The sequence below is a fragment of the Protomyctophum parallelum genome (genome assembly GCF_964188405.1).
Source record: "Protomyctophum parallelum genome assembly, chromosome: 2".
Classification (NCBI taxonomy): Eukaryota; Metazoa; Chordata; class Actinopteri; order Myctophiformes; family Myctophidae; genus Protomyctophum; species Protomyctophum parallelum.
In genome coordinates, this window is record NC_139699.1 from 63,461,638 (window position 1) to 63,474,957 (window position 13,320).

Here is a 13,320-nt window from a genome sequence, read left to right on the forward strand (position 1 = left end):
AAGAGATCCAGTAGAAGTTAATGTTAGGGAGGGACTAGTGGAGAAGAGATCCAGTACAACTAAATGTTGGGGAGGGACTAGTGGAGAAGAGATCTAGTAGAACTAAATGTCAGGGAGGGACTAGTGGAGAAGAGATCCAGTAAACATAAAGCAAAGCTTTTGTATAATGCAGTTTCACAATGTTTTCGCTTCGGCAGCAGTCATTTCACTTCCGCATTTTCCTAGTCAACTACTCGTGGTATATGTAAATGTCCATATTATTGCCTCCATTGCGTTTGATTGATTGATTGATTGATTGATTGAAGTATTTACTAACAGTTTGGAGAATTACAGTACATTTCAAGCGCAACTCAATACAAAACTGTGAACTGTGGATGACACCATAACATTTAGAGACGTACAAATATACACTTCTATATAGCCAAAAACAGGAAATGATCATATAGTTAGGGAAAATTAGCTTAAGTTGAGGCAAATCTGGAAAAAGAATGCTTACCACTAGCTTTCTTCACATGCAGATGTGTTCATAAAGGTGTCTACTATCACAGAAACATTTGTTCCAAGCCAACTCCCTTGGGAAATGTTGTGTGAGCCAATCAAAGTTGGGGTACACGGAGGGCCTAGGATAAATGCAGGACATTATGAGCTTCTGAGGTGTGTAATTAGGTTTTTTTGGGGGTGCTGAATCTGTTCCAGCCATCACCTTTCAATGAAAATGATTTCCTGGCCATAAAATTGGCTGCTTTTGTATGTCCCAAACATGCATAATAACTAATATGTCACCTTTGTCACCAAGCTTCCATCCATTCTCCAGTATGTACTGGAGTATGAATGGAAGCTTCCAATTTCTGGTCTGGATATAAGCTCGGAGAGAGTGCTGTGCTGCTGCTCCTGTTGTTGGGGGCAGTTTTTCAGTTTTGATACTTCCAGTAGCGGCTTATGCTGAATATGTCAAATCTCCAGTCCCCAAAACTTTCGTGCGATTTCCCATGGAACATGAAGTTGAATAGTTCACAGCTGGCTGTGATGATGTCCTCCTTGTTGGCTTGGATGTCCAAAACTTCCATAGCCCTCTCCACTTTGTCAGTCTTGCCACTGCTGGGAGTATCAGATTGTATCCAAATCTCACGCAAATTGGTACACATGCAAGAACAACAAGCTAGATGACAGGAGCAGTGAGGGAGATGCCAGGGAGTTGGAAGAGTAGAGATATAGTTGTATGTTTATTCATATTTGTAATTATTGTTTACAAAAGCATACTTACATTTTAGCACCTTAGTTTTTTATTATGTGTTGATCTTTTATATTGTGATATCATCGAGCCATGAAATTCGGCACATTAATTTCCCCCTTTTTTACCGTTAATTGTTTTAAAGGTGAAGACTTTCTGATTCTGAAAAGAATAAATCAGTTAAATCCATTAAAGATTGTCCATCTACTTCTGTTTCAACAGTTAGTTTCAATTAAGATGCATTTGTGATATATTAATAAAATGCTTTTTATATTTTACTATGCCACATACACTAGTATGTCTGGGACATACAAAAGCAGGCATGGCCAATTTTATGGCCAGGAGTCATTTTTACTGAAAATGAATGGTTGGAACGGATTCAGCACCCCAAATAAAACCCCATTTACACACCTCACAAGCTGATATTGGCCAATTTTAAAATGTCCTGCTGTTAGCCTATAGGCCCTCCGTGTACCCCAACTTTGATTGGCTCCCATAAAGTTTCCCGAAGGAGTTGGCTTGGAATTATTTTCTGTTATAGTAGACACCTTTATGAACACAAAGCTAGTGGTAAGCATTTTTTTCCAGATTTTCCATAATTTAAGCTAATTTTCCCTTATTAATAGAGGAGGTAAAAAGGGGAAGAAAACATATACAGTGAGGGGAAAAAGGGCGGGTGGGCGATTCAGATTTGAGTTCCGAATTGCAGCTGTCCGTAGGTGCCCTTAGTTTGAGAGCGGTTTTGAAGGAGTCAAAGGATTCGCATGTCTTAATGACCGTTGGTAGGGCGTTCCAAATTTTGGTGTTGATAAGAACATTGTAAGTGGGTGGATACAGAGTGGTCGTGCTGTTGTTTGGGTCTGAGTGAGGTTTAGACCTTAGACTTAGAGTATATATTAATAGAGACGGCACATGGAGGAAACCCTGAGGTGAAATGGACATAGTGGCCGAATTAGGTATTGCAGGTATTGAATTAGGTATTGACTATCATTGTGCACGTTCATGATGACACGTGAACGCTGTGTATGCGTGCAATGATAGTCAACGGCCAGCGCGTTCACGATTTGGCCCAATCCATCCCAGAATGCACTCTGTTCCTACCCAGAAGGAGGAGTGAAATCGCCTCATGCGCTTTTGAGCAACTAAATGCAAGTGGATGGGAGGAGAAATCCAGTGCCGTCTCTATTAATATATACTATAAGGTCCCCAAATGAAGAAAATATGATTTAGTCTAAGGAGGAAACATTCGGGTACTAGTCTAAGGAGGAAACATTCGGGTACTAGTCTAAGGAGGAAACATGCGGGGACTAGTCTGAAAACATGTTGTTCCTGCAGGGCCCCCACCAGAACGCAAATATTTGAGTTCAAAACGTTCACTGTGAAAGAATATATATTTGACATTAAAAGATTTGCACCACATTTTTACATCACCGAGTGCTCAATGAGCTCGCTAATGAGCTTGCATATCTGCTATTTTCCAACAGTTTTAAAGTTTAAAATAATTAAAGTGGTTCAAAGCAATAAGGTGACACAGATGCGTCTAATGGGTTGTGTTTGGGTCTCGGGGATGAGGGGGGGGGGGTCAGACAGACAGAAGGGGCAATCCACAGGAACAGAGCCCACACTCACACTAACCCTAACCCTGAGAGGCAGAGAGGCGATGGTGTTCGTCTAATCACAGCTAAACACACTGAAGACACGATCCACACCTCCGCGCAATCTACCACACTCTCCTCTGCTGTTAACTGCACCCTCTGTTCCTATCTTGTCCCCCCCCCCCCCACCCCCACCCCCCCCGCTCACACCGTGTGCCCAAAAACCAACCCAAAGCCCAGGGGAGGGCATGATGTGTCACACTGTGGCAAAGCCCTGTGGGTAAGCCCCCCTTCCTCCTCCCTCCTGCTCCCCCCCCCCCCCCCCCACACACACACACACACACAGTCACGCACAAGCCCCAACAGTCACTGCTCTCGCCTGAGGGCCTTTGTGTCGCACGCTCGCGCACGCGTGTGTGTGCGTGTGTGTGTGTGTGTGTGTGTGTGTGTGTGCGTGTGTGACGGCTAGGGGTGTCCAGAGATCAAGCCGGGGCTTGGGCTGATGAAACGAAACGAGGTAGTTTTTTTTTTACACAAGCACTTTATTGAAGACTTTGAGTCCCTCTCATGATTCTCTGACTCACCCCCCCACACCACACACACACAAATGACACACACACACACACACACACAACAGCTCAGTTGGCCACAGCTGGTCAGTTTGTCTCTAGCTTGAACCGTAGGTCTGCCGTCCTCGAGTGACTCACACTCTTCCCACCGGTGTCGATGTTGACAGCATACATTTCTATTTAGTTTTAGTTCATATTTCAATCGTCTGAAGTCTTAGTTTTAGTCGACCAAATACCATGAGATTGTAGTCGACTAAGTCTACCGCCGAATTAGACGATTTAAACGTAGGCTACTTTTCGTCGGCCGCGATGGCGTTCAATCCCGATTCATACTCACTCGGCTGTGTGCTGAAAACGGCTGTTTTAGGAGCGTGACACCTGCACAGAACCAAACAGAATAATTTGAGCTCTACTGGATCTCTTCTCCACTATAGTCCCTCTACTTTTTATTTGTTGTCAAAATATATATGTAGTCGTAGTTTTTGTCATCATAGCTTCATTTTTATTTCGTTTTTGTCAGTAAAGAAAAAGAAGGTTAGTCGACTTTTTTCCATTTTTCTTGGAAATGAACACTGGCGTTTAACACTTAGGTTATGTCTCTGTCTCTCTGCTGTCCCCACAAGTGACACTCCTATCCAGACGTGATGACACACGGAGCAAGCATGCGAAAGGTGCTGTTCAGGGATTCAATTATTCCCTTTGTGGCTATATGTGACAGGCTATCTAAGCAGTGTGCCTGGCCCGATGCTCTGTGTGCGTGCGTGCGTCCGTAGGCTGATTTGGTTTCCCCTGAGAAGATCACACATGCCTGTCAGATCTGGGACAGAGTGGCACGTCGCCGCTCCTCTTATCAAAAGCCCCCCGACCACCTCTTTGAAGGCCCAACGTGTCTGTTCTTCTCCCTCTCTGATGGTCACAGCTACATCGGCCCTGCGTTGACCTATACAGCCACTCACAGCTCAGTGGACTTGCGGTTATAGACTAGTCTGCCCTCCCGAAACTGGGAGGTCGGGGTTCGATCCCCGGCCGCGTTATACCAAAGACTGTTAAAAATGAGACCCAATGCCTCCCTGCTTGAAACTCAGCATCAATGGGTTGGATTGAGGGGGAGTTAGATCGACTACAAATGATTATGATGAGTGCATCACGGCTGCGGCTCCCTGCTCCGAGAGAAGGGTCAAATGTTGAGAACTAATTTTGCATACAGCAATGTGAGGGATAATATATGACGCGCCGGTAGTTCTTACGGATGACAGGATGATTAAACACGGAGACAAAGTTGAGGTTGTTTAATCCAACTGGCGCGGAAGCTTGCTTGCTTTGCATGTGTGCTGCCTTCCATACACGTGTGTCCGTTTTCGAGGCGTAATAACGATACAGTAACTTCATTGATTTTAATTTAACGATCCAAGTATATCGATATGCAAACAGCATAACATGGTTTGACTTTGTATCGCATCGCATCGTTTTACAATTAATTGTAGTGATACCAACTACTTGAATGCACCAATATTGTCCATATATCATTATCGTCGACCATGCATCGCGATGCTTATCATATCACTGTTAAAATGTGTTGTTACACCCTATAGTCCATATCGTGACATTGTTGTATCTATTGGCTACAATACGTAATGCTGTTGGCAACTGTGAAATGCATGGTCTTATGTCTGTTGCCCCTGTCCGAATGCTAGACATCTTAAAGCAGGGGTGGGCAACTTTGATGATGGAGAGGACCACTATATTTCCACACTCAAAAAGAAAAATAGCAGATCTACTCATCTAAGCTCAAAACGCTATTTTTGCTCTATTTGAATTGAAATCCAGATTTATTTTTTTATATTTTTGAATTGGATTCCTGAAAAGTTCAACATTTATTTCATTTCAAATGCATTTTCTTATAAGTAATTAAAGCGGGTTATGTTTGCATGTTTGGGATTTTAACCGCGGACCGTGCCATAGCGCTGAACATATCAGTATTCCAATATTTACCTGCGGCCCGCATTTAGGACCTCCAAAATTATATGTACTTTCGCTGTGAATGACAGGTACATTAGACACAGGTAGGCCTACTGTATATCAGTAGAATGACAGGTACATTTGACACAGAGGTACGTCAGTACAATGACAGGTACATTAGACACAGAGGTACGTCAGTACAATGACAGGTACATTAGACACAGAGGTACATCAGTACAATGACAGGTACATTAGACACAGAGGTACGTCAGTACAATGACAGGTACATTAGACACAGAGGTACGTCAGTACAATGACAGGTACATTAGACACAGAGGTACGTCAGTACAATGACAGGTACATTACACACAGAGGTACATCAGTACAATGACAGGTACATTAGACACAGAGGTACGTCAGTACAATGACAGGTACATTAGACACAGAGGTACATCAGTACAATGACAGGTACATTAGACACAGAGGTACGTCAGTACAATGACAGGTACATTAGACACAGAGGTACATCAGTACAATGACAGGTACATTAGACACAGAGGTACGTCAGTACAATGACAGGTACATTAGACACAGAGGTACGTCAGTACAATGACAGGTACATTAGACACAGAGGTACATCAGTACAATGACAGGTACATTACACACAGAGGTACATCAGTACATGACGAGGTAGAGACGGGGAGGAAAGCAGCAGATGTCCCTGTTCCTGTGTGAGTCACTGTCCGCGAGTGAGGGTTGAGTGTCTCTGTGAAGTATGTATTTGCTTAAGTGTGTGTGTGTGTGTGTGTGTGTGTGTGTGTGTGTGTGTGTGTGTGTGTGTGTGTGTGTGTGTGTGTGTGTGTGTGTGCGCGCGCGTGCGCGTGTGCGTGCACGTGTGTGTGTGTGGGTTCATAGTTCAGGCAGGGTTGAAGGCTTCTAGTCACAGCAGTCTCACACATACAGGATGACTCATATTTCCACTGTATCCTCTATTCTCTGTCATCTTCTCGTGAAGCCAGTCTGACTTAATGTATTGTTAACTACAGTGTACTTAAAAAAAAAACTTTAACTTTAACTAGACCTGAGGCCGCTTTAAAAAAAGGCTTCTAAATCCTAACAGTTTTCTGAAAAACCTATGTTTCTATGGGCCGATTCATACTCCTATTTTACCGCTGTTTCGGCGCTGTAGTGCCGAAATGATTTTGGCTCGTCAGAAATTTTCAGTAGCACCGAAGAGCCGACTTTAGGACGGTACCCGTAGATTTTAGCAGTGAGCCCAGTGTCTGATGTCATCGACATTGGGCTCACTTCCTTCCTGGACTACAATTCCCATAATGCTTTGGTGCACTGCTCCTCCTTGTGGATAGGGGGAGGGCTGTCTTGCTGAGACAACATGTAGTCCAAGGACTGTCTAAAGAGGACGAGACGCAAAGACCGTATGGGCGACGCCATGTTGCTCCATGGAAGGAAAGAAACCAGGATGTTGTACATGCCCAAATTTGTGCATGTACAACTTCCTGGTCAAAGTTAAATTAAAAAATGTATGCCTTTAATAAAAAGTTGTCTGTTCTAAATAGACCTCTAAATAAATTGGTTTTAGTAAAGGACTTATGTTTAGCCCTGCAAGACCCGGATATATTTCTAGTTGCAAAAAACATATTACAACACAACTACTTTGTACTACTAGGACTCTGCAGAGGAAATTATGTAAAAAGAAAGTGGGATATCTTTCACAATAATAAATGTACATTTATATAAATGACATTCTAATGATCACAAACATATATATTACAGGCATTTTACTAACTTTTTCAGGGTTAAAGGTTAAAGGTTAAAAAATGTTAAACAATGAACATCAATGATGATGTTTAGGTGAAAAAAGAACAGACAACAATATAATCAATTAATTAAAATCTAAATGTTGACCAAAAGTTACGCTGGGGCTTACAGGGTTAGTAAGATGCATGCAGTTCATGGGGGTTAAAGGGTTAAATGAGAGACAGTGGAAAAAACCCAATAACGATGTGAAATATTAAACAGGTGTGTGCCAGGGTTAATGGGTTTACTGGGCAAAGAGTTGACGAGACAGTTAAGGTTTCCATTCTGATTGGTGTATGGATCAAGTGATGTGTTCTGATTGGGGAGAGTGGGGAGGATCAATGAACAGTACCGCCAGAGTGTGTGACCTGGCACAGGTTGACAGGGAAAGAAGGACAGTGGAAGTCTGCTGATAATTTGTGCCTATAATTCTTGTGTTTTGTATGGTTTGAGTGAGTGGTAAAGTTAAAGTGTGTTTGGACTTGGAGCTGAGTGAGAAAAGCGTGTACTTTCTCAACAGGAGACCTTTTTGTTTGGAGATGTGTTCCTGACGAGGATTCGACGTTCCTGCAGTCTGCTTGGCTTCGTCACACCTCACTCACCATCTCACCAACTGTTCAACAGATCTGACAAAGAACTGTGAGTAGGACATTTTGCAGTTGCTCATTATCCCATCACCACGATCAGGCCTGCACCTTTATGTGTGCGTGTGCAGGAGTGTGGGCCCATTGTGTGTTTAAGGTATTAAGTTTTGGATTTTTTTATCTGCTATTTTAGTGATAGCTAATTTTTTATTTATGTAAGGTAACAGGTATCCACTGTATTTTTTTAAGGGACTCTATAGGTAGAGTTAAATTAGATGTAACCGGTTCAAAGGCGTGAGCCTATTGTGATTTCATAAAAGGCATTCAGGCCTATTGGTTTGTTCAAAAATGGTTCTATTGTATTGTCTACTGTATTGCCTATTTCATGTTTTTAGATTTCTTTTAACATAAAAAAGGGTTCAAATACATTTGTAAAAACAAACAACCTTACAACCCTATCAGCAAATCTAATTTACATTGAAAGTGTGGTCTGATATATTACTTTAAAATAGGTCTACTGAGCTTGTAGATGTGCTAGTTTGCAGTCTACTGTCAGGTTAATCAGCCTTGTGGTTTATTCTATGAATACAGTAGTCAAGGTAACGAACTAAAACGCCCGTTATTCCATTTAAGACGGTCCGGGGTACTACACACACATGTAAAGACCCCCAGGAATTGTTCTAAATCTTCTAAACGTCATTAACACCCCGATCGCCCAGGACGAAGTTTTATCCAAAAGACGAAGGTTATTGATATCAAAACCGATCGCATCGCTCCACAGCCTGGAAGCGTCTGTTGCGCAACATTCGATGTTGCGTAACAGTGGGACGTCATCGAAAATGTCCATAGTCTCATAGTTTTAGTCATCATAGCTTAGTTTCTATCTATTTGTTGTCGTCACAGTTTTAAAAGGATCCCTGGCTAAAACATTATCCTTGCCCTCTACAACTAAAATACACCTTCAATATTTTATTTCTTTCATAAATAGAGAATCTTTCACTCAATAGGAACTGCTCCTGTCGCAAGTTGATGATGTCACATGTCCATGTGTGGTCTAACCCTATGGAATGTACGTGCTAATAAAAAGTATTTAAAGTATTGCTTTGATGCTCATATTAACCTTAGTCACATAGTTTTTTTATTAGCATATGCATTCCATAGAGCTATAGACCATATGGGCATATGGCATCATCAACTTGCGACAGGAGCAGTTCCTATTGATTGAAATATTCTTGATTTATGAAAGAAGTAAAATATTGAAGGTGTTTTTTTATTTTATTTTAGTTATTTTATAGAGGGCAAGTATAATGTTTTAAAGGTTTTATGACATTCATTTTCATTCATTTTTCTTTTTCTTTTAGGTTTTATGACCTCAATTACACCCAAAAAACCTGAACTTTGAACATTCAGTGGTTTTTCTGTGGTCTGAAGTTTTCTTTGGGGTTTGGAAGCCTTTTGAGCTACAATGAAAACAGGCAACACAGTGAATACAGCAGGGAAATCAGAGCACCTGTTTGAACCAGAAAACCCCAGATCACAGAAAATCTACTGAATGTTAAAAGTTCATGTTTTTTGGGTGCAATTGAGCTTAGAAAACCTAAAAAAAATAAGAACAATTCCAAAACATTTTTTTAAGTCACAATCCCTTTAAGTCATATTTGTCTTTATCCCATTTTGGGCGGGAACCCCTTTTGGTGTTAGCATTATGCTTGAGCTATTGAAAAATAGCAGATCTACAAGCTCATAGGCTCTCTAGGTCTGCTATTTGTTTTAAATCGAAGAACCACTGACATAGAAACATAGCCTTTTCAGAAAGCTGTCAGAATGTAGAAGACATTTTTTTAATCTGATCTCAGATCAGAATGAGTTATATTAGCCTGGGATCCATTTAAAGTTGACCAACTCAACCCTCACTATAGTGACTGACTTAAGGCCAGTAGTCGTCGCTGAATGGCCAAACGCTCACGTTCAAATCGATTCAGGGAAAGCGTAGCTTGTCGGGTGTTGGCTTACAGCGAGTGGACGGATCACACCTGGCGGACAGAACCCTGTCCCGCTGCCAGTTGGGTCTTATCACCAGCACCCCCACACACACACACACACACACACACACACACACACACACACACACACACACACACACACACACACACACACACACACACCCTCACACACACACACACACACACAGACACACACACACACACACACACACACACACACACACACCACATACCCACCATTCCTTTCTCATGAAATATGGTCAGTACAACAACCGACTTCCTAGTGGCGTTGCAGTGGAAACTTAGTAACATTATAGTAAGTACATTTACGTAAGTACTGTTGGCCTACTTAAGTACAATGTTGAGGTATTTGTACTTTACTACAATATTTCCAATGTCCAATGCTTTCACTTCTACGGCACTACATCTCAGAGCTAAATATTGTACTTTAACTCCACTACAATTATTTGAAAACTAAATGACCGTACTTTGTGGAGATTTTGATTATTATTACAAAACATACATTAACCACTTCAGCCCTATTGTACATTTCGGGCATTTGAAAATAGCCGATCTACAAGCTCACAATGCGACGCATTGTGAGCTTGTAGATCGGCTATTTTCAAACGTTTTTTTTTATTCATTTTGAAAACTTGAAAATCTTGCATAATGAATGCTTTCTACTTTTGGTACTTTAAGTACATTTTGATGCCAATACTTTTGTACTTTTACTCGAATTCCGGACTTTTACTTGTAACTGAGTATTTATACATTGCAGTATTTGTACTTTTACTTAAGTAAAACATTTGAGTATTATTTTTCCACCACTGGTTTAGCTGTACAAGTGTGTCTGGCTAAAATACCTTCTTCCTCTCTCTCTCTCTCCCTACCTCTCATCTGCAGGGTAATTTAGCCTCTCTCTCTCTCTCTCTCTCTCTCTCTCTCTCTCGCTTTCTCTCCAAGAAGAAGAAGAGCAGTCTTCTTTTGACGCTTTTAACACTTTTAAGCCTCCTTGATGAATATTATTGTCGTTTGGTTTGGAGTGGTATAAATGTCCGTGCTGGGTGGGGGGAAACTGTGTGTGTGTGTGTGTGTGTGTGTGTGTGTGTGTGTGTGTGTGTGTGTGTGTGTGTGTGTGTGTGTGTGTGTGTGTGTGTGTGTGTGTGTGTGTGTATAATAATAATAATAATAATAATAATAATAATAATAATAAATTAATAATTTACATTTGGGTGATATCTTTCACAATAATGAATAAAACATGTTCTAGACATTCTAATGATATGATACATAATATATATTACAGGCATTTTACTTACTTTTTTCAGGGTCAGATTTTGAAGTTGAATGAACGTCAATGATGATGTTTAGGTGAAAAATGAACAGAAAAAAATAACATTTGTTTTTGATCAAATCTAAAATATAAATGTTGACCATTTATATTTTGGCCTGAAGGGCCTGAAGTATAAAGTTATGTTCAGTCTGTTCCCATGGAAACTGAGATTTTCCCTCTGTGCAGGCATGAACTGTATCTTAGCGCAGTGGTTTTCAACCAGTGGTTCAAGTGGTTCCCTGCAGCTAAATGATGGATATTTTCTAACCAAATGGACCCTTATAGATCTTTAACTCAGTTACTAAGTTAAATTATTGTTACATCTGCATTAGTTAATTTACAAGTCTACAGTACAATTAGAGAATGTAGAACAGTCTTATCAAAATATTCAAGTCTTGGGCCTGAGAGGGTAAATGTCATCAAATGGTGGTCTGTGGCTCAAATGGCAACTATATAATGGTCCTTGATATGAAAAGGGTTGAAAGCTACTGTCTTGGGGGGAAAGATTTGCATATTTTACCCAACGTAATATGACATAAGAATGATAAGATTACAAGAAAATAATTCAGGAGTGACCTGAGTCACACAAGCTTGAGAACAAGTGCTGTATATGTACACGTACAGTGGTGTAAACTAAGTACATTTACTAGTACTGTATTTAAGTACCATTTTGATGTATTTATGTACTTTATATACTACATCTCAGAGGCAATTATTGTACTTTTACTGACCGTACATGTCGGCCATTTGACAATAGCCGATCTACGATGCAATGCGACACATTGTGAGCTTGCAGATCTGCTATTTTCAAAGGATTTGTACACATTTTGTACAGTTGAAAACTTGGAAATGGGACATTCAGAATAATTTCTACTTTTGGTATACTTCAAGTACTAAACTTTCCGGACTTTTACTTGTAACAGAGTACTTCTACGTACATTGCAGTATTGATACTTTTACACAAGTAAAACATTTGAGTATACTTTTTTCCACCACTGGTTTGTGTGCGTGCACGTTTTCATTGCAAGTGTGTACAAACGTACACCTATACAGACCAAAGTTCCACCTATCAGGCCTCTGTGTCATCAAAAGCCAGTTAGCAGCGGTGGAAAGTTGGTGATGTTCTTCTAAATACAGCCACAGGCTATATCTTGAAAGCTATGGCCCCTAAGCCCCTTTAGGGGCCAGCATGGCCCTCAGAGAGTGCTTCCTGGGCCAGTGAATGCGGTGCTGTGTCCCCCAGGCTCCCCCCTGCGTCCCCCACCCTGTGTCCCCCCTGTGTCCCCCACCCTGTGTCCCCCACCCTGTGTCCCCCACCCTGTGTCCCCCCTACGTCCCCCACCCTGTGTCCCCCCTTCGTCCCCCACCCTGTGTCCCCCCCTGCGTCCCCCCGCTGAGAGATTCCAGAGGCTCCTCTATCGGCCTCTCAGGGCTCCTGGGTCACTCGTTTGTCATCATGACCTTTGACCCCTGCAGGCCAGCGTGCCGGGTGGAATGTCGGAGATGTTTACCTTGGCTGAGACTGATGGTGTCCAGGTGTCTCTCTTTCTCTCTCTCTTTCTCTTTCTCTCTCTTCTCTCTTTTTTTCAGTTGTTTTTCTGCAGCCAGCCAGGCATCCCTGGACACCTCCTATAGTCAGCCAGCCAAGTTAACCAACCAGCCAGCCAGCCAGCCAGCCAGCTAGCCAGTCAGCCAGCCAGCCAGCCAGCTAGCCAGTCAGCCAGCCAGCCAGCCAGCTAGCCAGCTAGCCAGCCAGCCAGACAGTCAGCCAGGCAAGTTAACCAACCAGCCAGCCAGCCAGCCAGCCAGTCAGCCAGGCAAGTTAACTAGTCAGTCAGTCAGTCAGTCATTCAGTCAGTCAGTGAGTCAGCCAACCATGCAGCCAGTCAGCCAGGCAAGTTAACCAGTCAGCCAGTCAGTCAGTCATTCAGTCAGTCAGTGAGTCAGCCAGCCAGCCAGTCAGTCAGTCAGTCAGTCAGTGGTTGCAGAGTTTTTGTGAGACTATAGCGTCTTAATACCATGCATGTTCCTGGCTGCCCTCTTTTTTTTTCTTTCTTTTTTTTAACTTTCGTCACAGATTCCTCCCTCCTTCCTACTTGGGTTCTTCTCCTGTACGTTTTCGTCGTCTTGCTTTACAAAGCGTGCTGGAACAAAGGCAGACAGACATGGCATGAGGCTCATATAATCGGAAAGTATTTGGACTCTCTCCTGATGACTGGAAAGTATGA